Here is a 17,846-nt window from a genome sequence, read left to right as displayed (position 1 = left end):
ATCCTGGAATCAGGGAGAGAGACAGGGGTTATTTTAAGGGCATTTCCTATAGTCCAGCCTTACCTATATCTCACTTTTGCAGGCCCAGGATTTCTCTGCAGGGCACCTATGTTAATTTCTCTCACCATTCCAACTTACTTCCAGCTGGCTTTTCTGTTCCTGTCGATTTCAATTCTAGCCCCTTTCTTTATTTTGCCTGAATCCCACTTTCAATCGCCGAGATTCTACGGAGAGCCTGTTCCTTCCCTGCCTGGATCCATGCTCTCAGATACCTGCCTACCTCCTGTCTTAGTTGCATCCTGTGCTCCTGCCAGACAGAGCAGCACAAGTAAGTTAGCTCTTTCTGTTCAGCCTCTCTCCCACTTGCTCCATATCGTCTGCAAAAGAGAACCCCCATGTCCTGCTCTCCAGCCATGCCCTCTGTGAGCATGAAGTTGTTTGGTTATATCATAGTCTCCCACCCCTTGTGTTTGGCGCTCATTCTACATGGAGTACCTGGTCCCTAGTGCTTTTTCTAGCAATAAGATCCTTTAAGATGAAGTTTGATGTGGTCTCTGGGGACACTGTCTTGGTCTACCTAAGCTGAATTAGGTGACCTTCTCCTTCCAGATAATCTTGGGCCATTTCATGAGCATGCCATACATACCCTGTATGGATACGCACCTACCACATTGGTCAAGAAGCAATAGAAAGGAATGGAGTGACCTTATATCTATTGGAAAGCTATCAAGGACTTTGCGAATCCAAGCTGGGGGAAAGGCTTGAAAAGTAGGTAGGAATCAAATGAGATGCAGCTATTTGACTCTGGGAACTACAGAAAGAGGCCAGGTAATGGACAAAATCTGTTCCCTCTGTATTTCACCACTGCAGGACGGAGCTGGACTCCAAGTGTTCCCACAACTACATACAGAAATCTCACTTAGGGAGAAACCTTAAATTCGGAAATCTCTATCATTTATTTTTTCCCCGTGTCCTCTGGGGACTTAATGGATGTAATTTAATTCTTCCTTGAGGGAGGGGCTGTATGAATTGACCACTAGGAATTCCAAAGAGCAACTCCTCAGCCGTGAACCCCGAAAATCCCGGAAGTAAATCTGAGTGCACAGGAGCGAACCACCCTCCTGGCTCGAAGCAGCCAGGGAAAGTACCGTGGGAGGCTGGCAGAGGATAGAGCAAGATGATATCTAACAACGATTTCCGGAATTCGGTAGCTGATAATAATTGCTCACTTAAGTGTCCTGAAGCTTTAATTTGGTAAGACTGTAATCAATGGCAATTTTGCCTGGAGGTAGCGGGAGGCTGAGTGACAGATAAAAATAGAGAGCTTCAGTGCGTCGTTGAAGGAATGAACAGAAAGCCTTCCTTGTTTGCAAATGGGTAGTGGGAGAAGGCTGAGTTGAGGCTTTGTAGGAAGTATAGGGAAAAGATTCTAGGACTGTAGAGGAGGATTTTGTTTGTCAGTGGAGATGGCTATTCTCGCGCTGGACCCAGCCTCCCAAGTCTTCAGCTAGTTCCCCAATTGGGGTTATGGAGCATATATTTTCTTGAAGAGTTCAAACCCCTAGGGAATCAATCCCATACAGCTTCATTTGCTTTTCATATGCAATTCTTTTTTCTTTTCTTTTCTTTTTTTTTTTTTTTTGTTTGTTTTTTTGAGACAGGGTTTCTCTGTGTTACAGCCCTAGCTGTCCTGGAACTAGCTCTTGTAAAACAGGCTGGCCTTAAACTCACAGAGATCCACTTGCCTCTGCCTCCCGGGTGCTGGGATTAAAGGCTTGCGCCACCACTGCCCAGCTTTATATGTAACCTTAGTGCCTTGTAATTTACTGATTCTGGCCTCTGTATGTCTCCTAGATTCAGAGTATAGCTGGTTTTCTACTTCCTCTTAATTCTTTATGTCCATATCTTTCTACCTCTGCAGCTCAGCTTTTGCAGGACCACAACGCCTAGTCACATCTCCATCCTCCCGGATGTGCGTTCACCTACTATACATTGCCATTCAACACAGTCCTTCAGTAAAACCAGTCTTATTGAATTAGGTTGGTACCTTGACACGTAAGCTGTTTACTCTCTTGCTACCACATATCCTTGCATGTCTTTGACTCAGCTTAGAGTATGCTACTATGTAAGAGCCCCAGGACCCACTCAGCAAGCTGAGGACCAAGCCCAGGGTGATCCTCACCAATGAGGATCAAGAGGGCTTGTTGCCATTATCTCTGCTCCAACAGCTTCATGGCAGGCAGAAGAGAAAGTGGTTCCCATGGCGTGATTAGGAACATTTCCAGTTTTAAGATGGTTTTCTTCTACTCCCGTGTTCTGCCTGGCCTCCACCAGTCATAGGGAGCTACAGGGATGCAAAATACAGAATTTAGGATTTGGATTCAGAAGATCCACATCTTTAATTCTTGGCTCCTTCTTTTTTGTTTTTGTGACCTTGGGCAGACTGGCAGACTTTCTAGGCCTTGATTTCTTGTCGAAACCAAAGGGGAAGTAGTTGTAATGTTCTGTAATCAAAGGTAGCTAGAGTCTACAAGAGTTAATTACGCATTTCAAATAACTAGAGGAGGTGAGTCTGTGGGTTCCGAACAAATACGAATGATAATATCTGAAGATATGGAAATGCTGATTACCCAGATTTGATCATTACATCTCCTATATACGTGTTGAATTATAATACCGTGACCCATGAAGAAGCACAGATATTGTCAATTAAAAATAACATGAAAGGCTTTTTGAAAACCCCAAAGCTATGTTCACATGCTCATTTTTGTTGGTCTTCATTAATTCAGTCTTGGGAGACTTTTACCTTCCAGAACCAAGTATTCATTTCAAATTCTCAAAGGAGGGGTAAAATTTTATGCATATAAGCTGACACCTTGTGGCGCAGAATCAGAAAACAAGCATGGGAGAGAGATCTAAAGCGATAGTCTTGGGAATGAAGACGTGGTTAACCTTTTCCTCTGAGAGTAAAACAAATGTCCCTTAAGAATCCCTCCTGTGTCCATATCTAACAACATTAAACCAAAGCCACCGTGAACCACCCACAAACTTACCCAGAGCTTCTGTTGGCAAGAGTAAACCAAAGCCATAGTGAACCATCCGTTTGCATATAACTTCTGTTGGTTTATTTGTACAGAGGATAACGCGTAAGAACCTAATTTGTGCCAGATTTTCTTCTGCTTGCTGAGCACGTGGAGAACACATATTTCTGGCCTCACGGTCAGAAATGATCCATCGGGTGAAACATGTATAAATGGTATGAAATACGTGGCCTATCAATTCTGACCTCGTGGCCCAAGTGCTCAGATGAGCAATGGGTCATGTGATACAGGACCCATCAGACTGCTTAGTCCAGACCAGCCAGGTTAGATAAAACTTGCGAGGGGAAGGCTCTCTTAAGCATCAGCAAGGACAGGGGCAGGGAAGAAGATGCAGAGTGGTCTAAGCCGACAGAATAGTCTAGAGAGAACATGGAGGAAATTGGAATATAATTAGTCTGAGAAATTGAAAACGAACTAGTGCAGACTAAGCCCAGAGTGTGACGGGAAGTTGGAGAGGTGGATAGAATATGTTAACGGCTCCGTGTCACATGAAGACCTTTAGGCAGGAAGCAGTGGGTCACAGAAAGGTTTTATGTAGGAGACTGGCATTCACCACTGTATGAGTCACCGGGTATTAGCATAACTCTTGATTTGACTGATCTCCCTGCCCACTCACTAGGCTGCGAGCTCCATGCGAGCTGGGGAACGTCCTATTAATCACCGTATCCCAAGTGCCTGGTGTATAGTAGGTACTATATTAGTGTCAGTGGAAATGAACAAAACTTATTGCCCCTTCTTCTGTACCTTCTGCCATGGCTCATGGGATAAACTGGCATGAAATTGGGAAGGTGAAATAAGAGCTTAGCGGAAGCCGGGACGTGTCTGTCTCTGCCTCTTACAGCTGGGAGCACGCCTCGATCCTCACTCCTTCTCGGTCCTCAGGAAAGAAAAGCCCTCGCAGGCTTCTCAAGAAGATGCTGGAAGAAGGGTCGGGAAAGCATCTCCTGTTGGGTCTTGATGTCTCCAGGTAGTTCCCAGCAGGTGTGGTTTCATCGCTGCCTCCCGTGTTCACGGTGCACGGGGCTCACCAGCCTGGGTACCACTTTTCCTAAGCTCGCACATCCTCTCAGCATGCTCTGGGAGACACTACCTGTGCAGCAGCATTTGTTTGGGAGATGAGCTCTGGTTGTCAGGAGGAGTCATGTGCGGATGATGGGCTTTCCAGTGAGCATGAGACAGGGGAAGAAATCTCTTCCGGCAACCTGATCTGCTCGTGTCTTTGAGCCTTCTTATGGATAATACTGCTTCAAGGCTTCCATACGCAGACAACCAGATTATCATCGCAAGTTCTGACGTGTCACTTTAGGTGATTGCTAGATCTACTCTTAAATGATTGAAAAGTCAATGCTTCATCTGCTGACACAGAAACCGTGGTTAAACTGAGGCACGGCTGAAGCGGAAGTAAAACCGGCATGGGGGCAACTTTGCAGAGCTTCCTCTTTACTTCTTGTGGCTGTTTGTATTATTCCTCTTGTTTTTATTCTGAGAATGCTGTTCTGATATACATTCCCATTTTGATAAGATTTAATCTCATTACAAACATACTCAGCAGGAGCCTGATCTCCGTGAGCCTCAGTGATAGACGGCACCTTAGAAAACTCTAGATGACTATTACTGTCAGGTGATGATAACCTAATTCTAACCACCAGCTTCTGACCATCTTGCTTTTTCAGTTCCTCACGGCTTGCCATAGTTTACTCTCTCCATCTGTTACTTGGCCCTCCAGCCTGTCTCTACTCTGCACGTTTCTTTGTGGTGCTCTGTCCTTTCAAAACATTTTGTTCCATCCCCTGATCTTCCTGCCTTTTCTTTATTCATCTCTGTACATCTGTACCTTCTGTGTGTCCCCACCTCCTGGCTGCCCCTCCCTCCAAGGTGGACAGCCATGAAAGATACCCGGCATGGCTTCTCCACACCAGTGGGTTGCTAATGCGGACTCCTTACCGCTCTCAGTAGAAATAGCTTTTGCCTTTTGTTGCCAAATCAGAATCTTCTCAGCAGTGAAAATGTGGCTTATGAAAGCAAGTACCTTGTAATTAAATAAAGGGGTAATTTCGGTGTTTTTTATTTCTATTTTTCTTCCCAGGGATTTTCTTAGTAACAGGAAGGAATAGATAGGCGTGTTTTACTTCCCACTGATGGAGAAGATAAAATAAGTCACTCTGTATTTAGGTTTTACTTGCGTATTTGTGATAAATTAATAAGAAGGAAACATCTGTCCTAGTGATGGAGAAGATGAGACGGCATGGAGTGGGGAAACATGGCTGCATCAGTAAAGACTGCTGGGAAAAGATACAGCTGGCAAGAAGACTGGCTGAGTAATAATTTGGAGAAATGTTAAAAAACAATAAGGACTTCATCAAAGACATCAGAGGATATGATCTTGAGGAGGCAGGCTCACAGATGAACAAGATGATGACACACGACACATATATAAACTGATGGATACTTTGAAGGGTGGTGGAGCCAAGAAGAAAGCAGACATTTGAAGTCCTGACGAAGCCATGTCCCATAGTGGACTCAGTGGGTGGGAGGGAAGTTAGCCAGTGATGAATTGTGACTGTTTCCAACCATTCTTCCTGACCCAAGGGAGAGGAGAATTGTGCAGGCCGCGTTCAAGTAAACAGCATTAAGGGAGCTTGAGGCCAGCACCAAGTTCCAGACCTAGAGCAGGGGGATCGGTGCTAGAGGGAGCGTCTATGCATGTGGCAAAGACAGAGGATCTGGGGTGCTGGCCCACTGCAAACAAAGCCGACAGCTTCCATCTCGCTTCCACGTTTGTTTTGTTCTTCCTTCCATCCAAACCCACTCTCTCATTCTCTCAAGAAACAAAGACAGCAGTATTCTTAACTCTGCCTTAAAGCCAACACATTTCTCGGTGTTTGTAGACTACAAAAAGGAACCCTGGCCGTCTCTTAGCAGTACAGAGCAGAGAGCATCTTTACCCCAAAAGGTCGTGGTCTTCTTGCATGATCTAATGTTTGCCCTTTGGAATAAAGCATCAAGCAATCTAAAAAGAAAAAATGATAGCCCTCACAAGACCATAATGCAATATTTCTTCACTCAAAACTTTCATAAAGTTTCAATATCACAATGAAATGCCTGGGTGGATACTTTATCTCTGGTAAAGCTGCACCATATTAAAATGTGACTTCATAATGAACCTTAGCATCATGACAGCCTCTCATTATTCAAACCATTTGCCAACCTTATTTCCTTAGGTCTCCCCATAAAGGGCTTTCCTTGCCATATTTTACACTGTTGTTTATAGTAGTGAAGTTTCTATCTAGTAAAATATCTTTTTAAAAACCTCATGCCTGTTATAAAGTTGCCTTTGTTAAATCATTACCTTTTGTACTTTAAAAAATTATGTTCCTTGTGTAGAAATAGTATGATCTCATGAGTAAATGCTGACATACAGATCAGAACTTTCAAGTCCAAGGCCCACTGATTTTACTTGCTGTGTACTCTTGGACAAGTTATATAAACTTCCAGGGCCTGAGTTTCTAATACTGTTTTAAAAAAGAGTAGGACACCCACCATACAGGGTTTCTGTGAAGATTAAATTTGGTTAATGTAAAATCCACTGTCTAAGGCTATAACAAATACTCAACACACCATGAGAAACATGGCTACAACTGTGGCTGCCATTTTATCGAGGCATTTGATACAACTCTGAAACTTAGTCACTTATCCAAGTATCAAACTTATCATCATTGATCCTTATGTAGAATTATGAGGAATAATCTCTTGGGATCTCCTTTACTGGCAAGTGAGAGGAACCCAACTAAAGAGCTTTTATTCAAAGCTTTTATTCAAACACATATCGAGGGTTTCTCTTTGTCAGAAATTCTCTCTGTGTATGCGTGTGTTTCTCTGTGTCTGTCTATCTGTCTGTGCACTGAGGTTATGATACTGAAAGGGCCTGGTGCCGAGTTTAGGGTACTACATTCTTATACAGAGAGACAGAAAAATAAAGGATGATAAAAAAGAAAACACGAGACTGTGATAAGAAATTAAACAACACACTGTAGAGAATGTTACTAAGGAGTCAGAGAGAACTTGGATTTGTGGGACAGAGCAGGCTTTTCCGAGGCATTCAGATGATGAAAAGAAAACAGCCATGCAAGCTCTCTGGGCAGACGAGCGGATGTGGAGGCCTGAGGCAGAGAGCGAGCCTGACAGTTCTGAGGAAAGAAGACCTAATCAAGGAAGACGAGCTGGCAAGGTGGACGGGAGCCAGATCATGAAGTCTCATGGAGCACGATGAGAAAGTCTGGATTTGATTAATTATTGGAGAGGCAATTGTGAGAAATTAAGCACAAGAGTGATATTGTCTCACTCCGGTTCTAAAAATGTGCCATGCAAAGATGGGGAATATACTTTAGGGGTTTAGAAATATTAGTGGGAAAGCAGTTAGGAGGCTGTTGTGATCGATCAGGCGGAGGAAGAGGAGATGGAGAGAACAGGCCTATTAATAAGGGTGGGAAGAAGCAGGATTTGGGGATGGATGGGATGTCCAGTCTTCAACATTACGAAGCTCCTGGGGTAGTCTTTGGTTTCTGGTAAATAACTTAAAAGTGTGCCAGGTATGGTGGCATGTGCCTTTATTCCCAGCGCTCAGGAGGCAGAGGCAGGCTGCCCTCTGTAAGCTCCAGGCCAGCCCAGCCCAGCCCAGCCCAGCCACAGTTACATAGTGAGATGCTATCTTAAAAAAAAAAAGAAAAAGAAAAGAAATTGGTGCCATTTTCTAAAACTGAGATTGAACAGACAATGTGAATGTTGGGGTCAACCAGGTGAGAGAGGGGATGATGGTGAGTCTCAGCTGTCTACTCTATGGGACTGTAAGATAGGAGGTTAGTAAAGGACCTCCTGAATATGTCTGTGTCTCCAGAGATGACCAACATGGAAGACAGTAACCGATGGGGACAGGATCTTCCTGAACGTGGCAGTAATGTCCAATAAGCTAGGCCCCCAGTGGAACCAAAGCAGAAAAAGGCGAGAGCAACCAGTGCGTGTACATCTGTTCTTCCAGACAAGTGTGTCCCTGATGTTTGTCCTCATCCCGGGAAGCCAGACTTTAGCATCTTCAGTCTTTCAGCACACACTCACACTGGCCACCCCTCAGCTACAGGCTGGAGTCACAGCCCTGGTTTCTGTTCCATGACTTCCGGTCTTTTAGACCCAAGGTTACTTTTCTGGCTCTCAAGCATGCAGATGGCCATTGTTGAACCATCCAGTCTCCGGTCTAATAAACCCAGATATACATGTATATCCATCCTATTGGTTTTGTTCCCTTCGAGACAGCTACCGTAAGGGGCAGGCACTGTGTGGCACATGTCTGATCAGAATGCCTGCCAGGCAACTATGAGGCACGGCTGAACAGGCAGCCAGATATATGGTTTAGAAGTCAGGGCTGGAGCGCTAAATTTACGACACATCCAGCACAAATGGTATTTAAAGCTGTGGGACAAGATGAGATCACTAAGACAGGGAACAGATAAAGACAAGAAAATGGTTTGAGTCTGAACTTTGGGGATGTCAAGATTTAGAAGTCAATTAAAAGAAGACAATCTAATAAAAGGAAATTCATTAGGCCAATAAACAACCCAGTTTGGGAAGGAATGAGGCTGACCTCAGGCACAGTAGGACTCAAGGCCTGCAGTGCCATCGGCGCTAGGGCTGTCTTTCTCCTGGGTTCCTGTTCACTCTCTCCCCATCAACCTTTTAACCCAACCTATATTTTATCTGTGTTCTTTATAATTTCTTTTCCATTTGAAGGAAACGTAACAACAGGCAGCTCTGAATTCCATGTGAACAATGCAAGAGAAAAGTCAGTCTTTTCTCCACTTGAGTTTGAAATGTTCTAAGGAACTCTTTCTTTCTTCCTTCCTTCCTTCCTTCCTTCCTTCCTTCCTTCCTTCCTTCCTTCCTTCCTTCCCTCCTTCTTTCTTCCTTTTTGATAGCATGTTTACACTGTCACTTTTTATTTACCCCTTAAAATATTTTGTCTTAAAAAGCAATTGTCTAAAAAACAACATCCCTTCATCATAAAGGTCTTGGAGAGAGCAGGGATACAAGGAACATACCTAAACATAATAAAGGCAATATACAACAAGTCAACAGCCAACATCAAACTTAATGGAGAGAAACTCATAGCGATTCCACTGAAATCAGGAACAAGACAAGGTTGTCCACTCTATCCATATTTATTAATGTAGTTCTTGAGGTTCTAGCTAGAGCAATGAGACAACAAAAGGAGATCAAGGGGATACAAATTGGAAAAGAAGAAGTCAAACTCTCACTGTTTGCTGATGATATGATAGTGTACATAAGTGACCTTAAAACTTCTACCAAGGAACCTCTACAACTCATAAACACTTTCAGTAATGTAGTGGGATACAAGATTAACTCAAAAAAATCAGTAGCCCTCCTGTACACAGATGATAAATGGGCTGAGAAAGAAATCAGAGAAGCAACACCCTTCACAATAGCCACAAATAGCATAAAATATCTCGGAGTAACTCTCACCAAACAAGTGGAAAACTTGTATGACAAGAACTTTAAATTTTTGAAGAAAGAAACTGAAGAAGACACCATGCTCTTGGGTAGGTAGAATTAACATAGTAAAAATGGCAATCATACCAAAAGCAATCTACAGATTCAATACAATGCCATCAAAATCCCAGCAAAATTCTTCAAAGACCTTGAAAGAACAGTATTCAACTTTATATAGAAAAGCAAAAAACCTAGGACAGCAAAAACAATCCTGTACAATAAAAGAATTTCTGGAGGCATCACAATCCCTGACTTCAAACTTGACAACAGAGCTACAGTACTGAAAACAGCCTGGTATTGACATAAGAACAGACAGGAGGACCAATGGAACTGAATTGAAGACCCAGATATTAATCCACACACCTTTGAACACCTGATTTTTGACAAAGAAGCAAAAAATATCAAATGGAAAAAAGAAAGCATATTTAACAAATGGTGCTGGCCTAACTGGATGTCAACATGTAGAAGAATGAAAATAGATCCATGTCTATCACCATGCACAAAACTCAAGTCCAAATGGATCAAAGACCTCAACATAAAGCCAGCCACACTGAAGCTCATAGAAGAGAAAGTGGGAAGTACACTTGAATTCATTGGCACAGGAAACAACTTCCTAAATATAACCCCAGTAGCACAGACACTGAGAGAAACAATTAATAAATGGGACCTCCTGAAACTGAAAAGCTTCTGTAAAGCAAAGAACATGGCCAGCAAGACAAAATGGCAGCCTACAGAATGGGAAAAGATCTTCACTAACTCCACATCAGACAGAGGTCTGATCTCCAAAATATACAAAGAACTCAAGAAATTGGTCATCAAAAGAACAAATAATCCAATAAAAAATGGAGTACAGACCTAAACAGAGAACTCTCAACAGAGGAATCTAAAATGGCTAAAAGATACTTAAGGACATGCTCACCATCCTTAGTCATCAGAGAAATGCAAATCAAAACAACTCTGAGATTCCTTTTTATACCTGTAAAAATGACCAAGATCAAAAACACTGATGACAACTTACACTGGAGAGGTTGTGGGGTAAAGGGAACACTCCTGCATTGATAGTGGGAATGCAAGCTGGAATAGCCCCTTTGGATGTCAGTGTAGCAATTTCTTAGAAAATTAGGAAACAATCTTCCTCAAGACCCAGTAAGACAACTTTTGGGTATATATCCAAAGGATCTTCAATCGTGCCAAAAGGACATGTGCTCAACTATGTTCATAGCAGCATTGTTTGTCATAGTCAGAACTGGGAAACAACCTAAATGCCCCTTGACTGAAAAATGGATAAGGAAAATGTGATCCATTTACACAATGGAATACTACACAGCAGAAAAAAATAACGACATCTTGAATTTTGCAGGCAAATAGATGGAGCGACAAAATATCATTTTGAGTGAGGTAACCCAGACCCAGAGAGACAATTATCACGTGTTGTTGTGGCAGGTCACTCGTTCGTCTCAGCTGCCCTGAACTGAAATAATCACACTGAAACTGTATTAATTAAAACACTGCTTGGCTCATTAGCTCTAGCTTCTTATTGGCTAACCCCTAATCTTTTTTTTTTATTTTTTTTATTTTTTAAATTTATTTATTTATTAAGGATTTCTGCCTCCTCCCCGCCACTGCCTCCCATTTCCCTCCCCCTCCCCCGATCAAGTCCCTCTCCCTCATCAGCTTGAAGAGCCATCAGGGTTCCCTGACCTGTGGGAAGTTCAAGGACCGCCCACCTCCATCCAGGTTTAGTAAGTTGAGCATCCAAACTGCCTAGGCTCCCCCAAAGCCAGTATGTGCAGTAGGATCAAAACCCATTGCCATTGTTCTTGAGTTCTCAGTAGTCCTCCTTGTCTGCTATGTAAGTCCGGTTTTATCCCATGCTTTTTCTAATCTTAATTTAACCCATTTCTATTAATCTGTATATCACCACAAGGTTGTGACCTACCAGCAAAGTTTCAGCATGTCTATCTCTGGGCGGCTCCATGGCATCTCTCTGACTCTGCCCATCTTTTTCCCAGCATTCAGCCTAGCTTTCCCTGCCTACCTAAGTTCTGCCTTGCTGTAGGTTCAAAGCAGTTTCTTTATTCATTAATGGTGATCACAGCACACAGAGGGGTCTCCCACATCAACATGTACTCATTCATAAGTGGTTTTTAAACATAAAGCTAAGAAAAACAGCCTACAAATCACAATCCCAGAGAACCTAGACAACAATGAGGACCCTAAGAGAGACATACATAGATTTAATCTACATGGGAAGTAGAAAAAGACAAGATGTCCTGAATAAATTGGGAGCATGGGGACCTTGGGAGAGGAGGGAAGAGGCAGGGAGGGGAGCAGAGAAAAATATAGAGTGCAATAAAAATCAATAAAATTTAAAAAAAGAAAAACAAAGCAATTGCCTATATAGTAGAATCACAATGAAGAATAGGAACCTGCTCAGAATGAGGTCAGCAAGGTGATGGCAGAGTTTCTGTGCTGCTCTTCTTTCAGGCATAAAGAGTGTGATAGTGTGTGTCCTTGTAAGAAAATGTACCAGACCTGGGGATCTGGGTAGAAGAGGAAAACCCAAATGAGGGTTAGGTAAGCAGAACCACGGCTGGGCAATCTCCTTACTCTACACTCACCCCCAGATCCAATGGATCAGATCTCTGGATGCTGGCTAAGTCTGAAAAGTGCGGGGTCCTCTAAGAAATCCTTAAAAAGTGTGGCCTTTTTTGTATATGCTTCCACTTCCTTCTCTGGAGTATGTGTGGCTGGGGGGCTCAAGCAACAGATCTTTCTTACAGCGCTAAGTCGAACCAGGCACAACCAGAGCTTGCTCCATAGCTGTCTCTGTAAGTATGAGATAATCGAGTGATGACCCAATGTGACTCTCACAGGACTCTCCTGCAGGATAACACACAACCCTGGGTGGCTTTAGGGGACTCTGGGGGGTTGGAGAAAGAGGGGAGGGAAGAATGCAAATGCCAAATGCTAGAACCAGGCTGTGGGACAGAACGCTGGAAAACAATTCCAGGTATGCAGGATGGGTAGAACTAACGAATAGACAGGCACTGATGGGGAAGTGTCTACATAGGTGGCAGGGTCCTAGCTCTGGGATAAAAGATAAGTACCACTGCAGTGTTGCTACCGGTGCTTTGTATTATATGGAGAGTGAACTGTGATGGCCATAGTTTTTGAATGAGTGAGTTTATTAAATTTATAGCAAGTCACAATAATAGAATAAATAGTAAGAGGTGGATGGATGGATGGATGGATGGATGGATGGATGGAAAATATCATCAAATTGGGAGCTTAAATACAGTCCACTGAAATTGACTGGGAGAAAGACCCTTTGGGGCAGCTGGAGATCTCAATGACTCTTGGACAGAATGGAGAGAGTCCCCTTAGGTGAGGTTTCCAAGTTGAAGAGCAAAAAGCAACACAGAGATAACATCATTGAATGTGCTGCTCACAAAACCGAGTAGAAGCCTAATGGGAAAGCGGAGGCCATTAGGAAAAAGTTTTGACTGAGCACTTTTATAGGGCTGAAATGTTTACTGCCGAGCCTAAGTGTTCACTATCCTCTGGTCCCCGATGAGTGCTGCCATGAGTTCCATGCTCCTGCCGCTGCGCATCACCTCCACAATGGACTGCATCCTTGGACTGTGGTCCAAATAAACCTTTTTGCCTCCTTGAGTTGCTTCTGCCAGGCAGAACGTTGTAGCGACCAGAAAAGTTACCAATAGATCCAGTCTGGAGGGCAGCATTAAGCCACGGGGACCAGCATCCTTGACTCCATTTATAAGTGTCATAATCTTGAGAAAGTCGCTTGACCTCCCTGGGCTGCAGCTTCTTCTTCTGTTAACCGAGAGAGTGATGTCCATTTTAGAAAACTGCGGACAGAATTAAGCTGTAACGTGCTCAGCGCGGTGTCTGGGACAGAGCAGATACTCAAAACATGATAGGCTGTGATCATAAAAACAGTCGCAGCCGGTTTAATCAGAGAAAAAAACCTAACCGCGAAAAAAACCCCTATCAGTGAGATTAGCATTGAAGGGAAATTGATTTCTAATCCCATACAGTTGGTTTTGAGCTCCTTCAATCCTTCTTGCTTCAGGCCGAGATTAGTCCTAGCACCCTGAGCCGAAGCGAGTCCAGAGGAGAAGGAGCAAGTAGCCCCAGCTGGGGATGAAGGGCTGCAGAGGCCGGGAGCACGTATGGGTTACAGGATCACACGTGGTGGTGTGTGTGTGGGGGGACTGTTCTCGATCTTATCTGTGAAGCCTCTTCCTAAAAAGACAGATTCCACTTCAAAATAAGGACTTTCTAACAATGAGGATTACTTTAAACACAGAACGGCTGGCATCAGAAAGGGTACGCTGCCTTTTCTAGAAGTGGCCTCGCACAGGGTGGGGCCAGAGCTACGGCAAGAGAAGCCCTTCGTGGGGAGATGGACTGGCTGACCTGCAAGGTGTTCTCAAAGGTGGAAATGGCAAGGTATCATGCTTCATTGGGATTCAGCTAGCTTCTGAACATAAAACGAAATCTCCAATGGCGTCTCAGGAAGGAAACCCAGTTGGGTAGGCTCCGGTGTCTTGAGAGAATTGTCTTTCCTCGGGGTTAATAGAGATGGTGGCCCTTCAGCTGCAGTGGTGGCACCGGGAGCAGGGTGGGAGGTGACGAGAGAAGAGGAAATGGGAAAAATAGGTGCAACATGGTATATCCGCAATTAGCCTGGACTGTCTATTTTCATAAAACAGATTGCACACTCGAGATCTGAAAGGTAATCACGTAAGAGTGGAGCCTGACTATAAATAGCCAAACTCCAGGTCCTATAGCCGTGCCCTGGTGAGAGGGACTGGGAGAGGTGCCTGTTGGAGGCCCGGGAGTCAGGACTACCCTCTCCCTCCCTCCCTCCCCCCTTCTTATTAATGCCAGCTCCCAGGGCAGCAGAACATCTTGAATTTATGCCCCCATCCACCGTAATTGCTGTGCTCATCACAGGAGATCCTGCCATAAGAACAGCACTCCACTAGACCAGGCTGTCACAACCACCCAGTGGTTAGAATAAAAATGTGTAATCACAGGTTCTGTCTGAAGTTGCCTGGAGACGGCCCTCTGGCATTGCCCTCGCTCAAGGGGTTGTTTTTCTAGGGTGCCTGCCCAGTAGCTGCTTCAAGATTCCTCCAGTAAATCAGGCAGTTCCTCTTTTCCCTGTATTCCCAGGGGGGTGGAGGAGGGACTGGGCCCGACCGGGTTTGCAAACAGAAGCTTGGGACCCTCCCAAACGCTGTCCTCCTTGGATACAGGCCAATCCTCTGACGGCATCTGTGAGCTGAAGCTCAAGCCAAGGCTCCCCTCCACGGGCCTCTTCGCACGGGCTTAGAGGCTTCCTCACCTGCGTGGGCGCATCTGCGATGAAGAGCACGTGCGGGCTGTGGCACAGCGTATCTCACAGGGAGGACGCCTGACTATCTGTCAAATGATCTGCAAGTTTCAATAAACAAGGTTCGTCTTAGAATATGGCTTTGTTTTGCCACCACGGTTTCTTGAAGTGATACTCAAAGGCTAACTCCTCCGAGGTGGGAGACTTACACGGGATTTTACCTTCAAAAGAAGAAAAATAGCAGGAAATACATGTTTATGGGGCCAAAATTTCCACAAAGCCATTCTGATCCGGCTATTTATTTTTGCTGTGGACATTTCAGAAATGTAAAGCTTGCGGCTTGCACTATTAATAAGCAAGACGGGTGAAGAGGTCCAAACCTTATTTCCGAGTCCCATTGCAGCCCATACTCTATCCACGCCTAGCCTACAGCAGAATCAGTGTTTGTTTGTGACGTGCCCTCTTTCTGAGCTTCAGTCCGTGGACTGCCTCTGCCTCTAGTGCCAGTTGTTCTGGTTCCTGCAAACCCTGAGCTATCTGTAGAAGATGAAGCAGAGCTTAAGCGAGACCTGAGCCATGGCTACCCATCCCCCACTTCCCTGAGCATTCCTGTTCATGACTTTAGAAAGAGGGAAAGTATCCCTGGAAACTAGCCTAGTTTTCCTGTGTTTGACTCAACTTTCTGGGGGAAAAACCATACAGGCTTTGGGGCAGAAATCCATGCCCATCCAGTCTAGCCTTTATTAACAATATCAAACTTGGCCACTCCTGGGAAATGGTGGACTTTGTGGTGTGGTGTTTTCCAGCATTGTACACTAATGATTACATCTTGTGATCACTACCCAGCAAGGCTAGAGCTGAGGAGCCCTACTTTGCCTACCTCCCCTTGAAGCCCTAGCATCTCTCCCTCTTTCAGAGGGGCAACACCAGGCTAAGCAGTCACTTTCCCATTGTTCCCTACGGCTCTGTTTCAACCAACCCAGCTGCCAGCTACAGCTTAGCTTCCAACTACCCGCGACAGCCCCTCAAGGCTCCTCAGTCCTTACTCCAGTGTGCCCAAGGGTGAGTTCCTTGACAACATATGCCCCACCCTACCACCTGTTCTTCCTACATAAAACTGTCGCCCTCCTATGGGTAGGGAAGATTAGTTGTAAGTCAATGTTACCTGGGAAGCAACCTGAGGCTATAGACCCTGGAATGCCTTTACCTCATTCTCTCTCTGACTTTGCCATCCATCCTCTCTAGTGTCACTGCTCTCCTGGCCTCAGATCCCAGGACGTCTCCAGTCACTCTTACCACTGCGTCTAGGATTTTTACCTAGTTTCCATCTACTCTATGAACCTGCAGCAGCTTCCTGGGGCTTTTGGATTGGAATCAAAGTCTTCCTCTGTCTCTCTTCCGACTGTACTGCTGCACCCATCTTGACCGCCTTCCACCACACCCCAGACTCACCATCCTCTTCCCCATCTGTTGCCACGCTGCGATTCCAGCCTTGGATTCTCTTTGCTCCCGTGTGTCACTGGATCTTGTCTGACAATTTATGCTAATAGGCTATCTTGCCTCATGAAAGGCATATGATAAATCCGTGTAGACTGGCTGGTTCGGATTTGGAAATGGGGAAGTTACTGATGAGTGGAGATCAGGTGTGGCAGGTACCAACTGTGACTCCAGCACTGAGCTAGCCTTGGGATCTGCCCTGTCCGAAGAGCTACAGAGACGGAGGGAAAGGAATCTGAGTGCAACATTAATCTGATAAGGAAGCCACAACCAAGCGTCTATCCCGTGCCAGGCTAGATACTGCATTCCATGGATGAGTAAATGAAAATGAAATGATTTGGCCAAGTTTGATATTGTTAATAAAGGCTAGACTGGATGGGCATGGATTTCTGTCCCAAAGCCTGTATGGTTTTTCCCCCAGAAAGTTGAGTCAAACACAGGAAAACTAGGCTAGTTTCCCAGGATACTTTCCCTCTTTCTAAAGTCATGAACAGGAATGCTCAGGGAAGTGGGGGATGGGTAGCCATGGCTCAGGTCTCGCTTAAGCTCTGCTTCATCTTCTACAGATAGCTCAGGGTTTGCAGGAACCAGAACAACTGGCACTAGAGGCAGAGGCAGTCCACGGACTGAAGCTCAGAAAGAGGGCACGTCACAAACAAACACTGATTCTGCTGTAGGCTAGGCGTGGATAGAGTATGGGCTGCAATGGGACTCGGAAATAAGGTTTGGACCTCTTCACCCGTCTTGCTTATTAATAGTGCAAGCTGCAAGCTTTACATTTCTGAAATGTCCACAGCAAAAATAAATAGCCAGATCAGAATTGCTTTGTGGAAATTTTGGCCCCATAAACATGTGTTTCCTGCTATTTTTCTTCTTTTGAAGGTAAAATCCCGTGTAAGTCTCCCACCTCGGAGGAGTTAGTCTTTGAGTATCACTTCAAGAAACCGTGGTGGCAAAACAAAGCCAGGTCAATGGGACTCGTGAGAGATCAGGCCAGGCGCCTCTGTGGCTTCCTTCAGACTAACTGAAGTGTTGCATGGGGCATGGGTGATGCTTGCATCTCAGCAGCGGGGTGTGGTAGGGGATACCTGTCTGGATATCATTTGGCCTTAGATTGGGGAAGAGCCAGGGTAATATGGAAGGCTGGGATAGGGGAGGAAAGGGAAGATGAAAAGGGGTGTGAGGAAAATCTCCCCTTTTCTTCTTCCCCATAGCACATGAGGCAGGAAAGCCAAGGATCTCTGTCAACTGTGAAAACTTCTGCAGCAACGGGGGGCCAAACTTTCTTTTCTGTTTTAACTGGAGCCAGTTCTGTTTAGGTTGGG

The 17,846-nt window shown here is 44.8% G+C and overlaps 1 protein-coding gene and 1 pseudogene across 1 annotated transcript in view; one reads left to right on the top strand and one right to left on the bottom strand.

The window, feature by feature from the left end:
* The window catches only part of LOC101994636, a 60,195-nt pseudogene extending 56,123 nt beyond the window's left edge, over positions 1-4,072 (top strand).
* Positions 1-17,846, bottom strand: part of LOC101982168 (NXPE family member 4) — a 260,581-nt gene that overhangs the window by 187,782 nt on the left and 54,953 nt on the right. Inside the window, exon 2 of the mRNA XM_005347270.3 lies at positions 15,037-15,125. The gene's annotated coding sequence lies outside the window, so the exon portion shown is untranslated. The remainder of the gene's footprint in view (positions 1-15,036; positions 15,126-17,846) is intronic.

The sequence above is a fragment of the Microtus ochrogaster genome, chromosome 5 (genome assembly GCF_000317375.1).
Source record: "Microtus ochrogaster isolate Prairie Vole_2 chromosome 5, MicOch1.0, whole genome shotgun sequence".
Classification (NCBI taxonomy): domain Eukaryota; kingdom Metazoa; phylum Chordata; class Mammalia; order Rodentia; family Cricetidae; genus Microtus; species Microtus ochrogaster.
This window is presented reverse-complemented; position numbering and strand designations above follow the sequence as displayed.